This window comes from Macrosteles quadrilineatus, unplaced genomic scaffold (genome assembly GCF_028750875.1).
Source record: "Macrosteles quadrilineatus isolate MER2022 unplaced genomic scaffold, UCM_ALF_1.0 Scaffold_393__1_contigs__length_79622, whole genome shotgun sequence".
NCBI lineage: Eukaryota > Metazoa > Arthropoda > Insecta > Hemiptera > Cicadellidae > Macrosteles > Macrosteles quadrilineatus.
In genome coordinates, this window is record NW_026542986.1 from 1,059 (window position 1) to 4,011 (window position 2,953).

Genomic DNA, 2,953 nt, shown 5'->3' on the forward strand with positions numbered 1-2,953 from the left:
ACAAGGTTGTACAAGTGTGTACAAGGTTGAACAAGTGTGTACAAGGTTGTACAAGTGTGTACAAGGTTGTACAAGTGTGTACAAGGTTGTACAAGTGTGTACAAGGTTGTACAAGGTTGTACAATTGTGTACAAGTGTGTACAAGGTTGTACAAGGTTGTACAATTGTGTTGAGCCGACCCCTCGCACCGCCCCCAGACGAACAACTTTTGGAAGCATGCCCCCCCATAGTGACAGTGCGAGTGGCCGCCCCACATCCCTAACAAAATGAAAGGCCGTGGGTGAATATCAAAAAACAAACAGTTGTCAACAAAGCCTATAATTTTCAAAATCTACAAATAACATCAAACAACGATCATTTCCCCATCCAAAGAATTTATCAATTTTAAATAACACTTTTCTCAAAAAATTTACCCTTCCAGATTACAAATGGTAACTTAACTGTGAAAAAGTTAGGCCTAACTAATAATTTAAGGATGGTAACTGCAATATAAACTTTGAATGAATTAACAATTAAATAAATAACAATTAAATAAATAACAATTAAAAAAATAACGATGACTATGACACATAAATAACCGAAGATGAATTATTTTGGGGCCCCTTTAAATAACAGTCCTTTTAAATATTCATGCCTAAACATAAAACTTGCGGTTTCCTTTTGCACATCATAGTCATTGTCCTTCCTGGTGGTAGGCGGTGGTGGTAGAAGGCGTAGTGTTCTACTGGTCCCAGAAGCAGGGTGACGGGCAGCCCGAAGAAGGAGAAGTTGTAGTGTCTCCCCGGGCGACCCTCTCCGGAAGCAGCAGAATGAAGCCTCTCATCTGGGACCCTTTTAACAAATTCCAGGTCCAACTAGTAATTGTTCATATATTAGGCTTCATTTGGGTGTAATAATAGGCCTACCCAGCTTTTCAAGAAATAAATCCAAAAAACTTTTCCGCACCACTGGTCGCTGACCAAAACTGTTACAATGATATTTTGATAAAAAATATTTTTCTTTTAAATGGCTTTCCTTTATTAAACTGTCTTTAAAGATAGAATGGGAAAAATTACTACAAATAAATTTAGTTCAGTTGAATAAAGCTCTAAAAACATAACAATAAATAGACTTTTGAAACTTACAAACTTTAACAACACATTCTGACAGTAAAATTTTATAAAGATTGGAGTTAACAATAAAAAATATGAATTATCTGGTCCAGAAGGGTAAAACACATTAATAAAACATAAAACATTTACATAAATACTACAATAAACACTTCAAAAAACAGTTTACACAAAATATTAAAAATTCTTTGGCTGGAGGTGCATTTTCAGGTAAACTGGTAATAACTCTGGTTATTACCAACCAAATTTGCTCAAACAGCTTTTAAAAGTTGTGGCACAAGTGCCCGCAGCTTTTAAAAGACAAACCCATGCCTACCAACTAGCCTGAGGCCAGGTAGGGGGTCAGTTACCTACGGTCACTCAGAAAACAGAATTGCGCTAAACAAAAAACCTTATAACTCGGTCATTTATTAACCAAACTTAATGAAAATTGCAGGGGACATGTAAGAGCACTAATACTAACTAATTATGACCGAGCTTGGCCCCCAGGAGGCGCCATTACTTAACTAAAAAAAATTAGGCTGAGTGACATGGCCTACATTACAAATAACAAAAAACACTTTTACAGGGGACAAAGGGACAAAATTTACATTAAACAAGTTGTAGGCCACAATAACAAAACAAAAATGAGCACAAACTAGGCCTTAGGCCTAAAAATAAGTTAACAGGGACACAACAAAACGGACCATAGCCCGCACAAAAGTGAGTTTCAAAGTGAGTTTTCTTGGGTAATATCTGGCCTAGAGTCTCGGGGAAAGCTTTGAAAACTTGGCAACAACAAAAACTACAAAACTAACCAGAAAAACTTGTGGTCTGACCACACAAAGCTTGGCCAAAGGCCTAACAAAACTCTGTTCAATTCCAGCCTCAGAAATGGGTCTAGCGCCTTGAAAAACAAGTAATTGGTAATTAAAAGTAATTCCAATGCACAGAAGGTGCTTAATACTTGTCTTTCACTAGCCAAAACCCACTCAAAGCCTGCTCAACATGTGGCTGAAGGCCAAAACTAAATCAGAAACTTTCTAACCTAAACAAATCAAAATATCAATCAACTTACTCATCTGACGTCTACGGCGCACAAAACTACATCAGAAAGAGTTAAGGCAATGAAGATAAAACAAACTTCTCTGACGATGGACGCAGATACATATTTATGCACATTAATAACAAAACAAACTGTGTGTGTAGTAATGACAGTCGCTGTCCTTCTGCCGAAAATGTGTCCGACAGCGGAAAACTTGCCCCGGGGTCTGCAGGACTGCTGCCAGACCCAAACCGATTGAGTACCGGCGCAAAGCCAGTACTCGCACTATACAAAAAACACTGAGGCGTGACATTGGTGGGACGCTTGGTGGGCAAGTCACGGCTCAGTGTACAAGGTTGTACAAGTGTGTACAAGGTTGTACAAGTGTGTACAAGGGTGTACAAGTTTGTACAAGTGTGTACAAGTTTGTACAAGTGGGCACAAGTTTGTACAAGGTTGTACAAATGTATACAAGGTTGTACAAAAGTGTACAAGGGTGCACAAGTTTGTACAAGGGTGTACAAGTGTGTACAAGCTTGTACAAGTGTGTACAAGGGTGTACAGGTTTGTACAAGGTTGTACAAGTGTTTACAAGGGTGTACAAGTATGTACAAGAATGTACAAGTTTGTACAAGTGTGTACAAGTTTGTAAAAGGTTGTACAAGTGTGTTCAAGGGTGTACAAGTGTGTACAAGGGTGCACAAGTGTGTACAAGGGTGTACAATCGTGTACAAGCTTGTACAAGTGTGTACAAGGGTGTACAGTTTTGTACAAGGTTGTACAAGTGTGTACAAGGTTGTGCACCCTTGTTTACTTTTGT

At 38.5% G+C, this 2,953-nt stretch overlaps 1 long non-coding RNA gene across 1 annotated transcript; it reads right to left on the reverse strand.

Moving 5' to 3' along the window:
- Positions 1–301: 301 nt before the first annotated feature.
- LOC128982494 (uncharacterized) lies at positions 302–2,427 on the reverse strand. The gene is made up of 2 exons (XR_008489676.1): positions 2,167–2,427; positions 302–831 (listed from the first exon to the last, which is right to left on the reverse strand). It is a non-coding gene; the product is annotated as an uncharacterized LOC128982494 (long non-coding RNA).
- Positions 2,428–2,953: the final 526 nt, after the last annotated feature.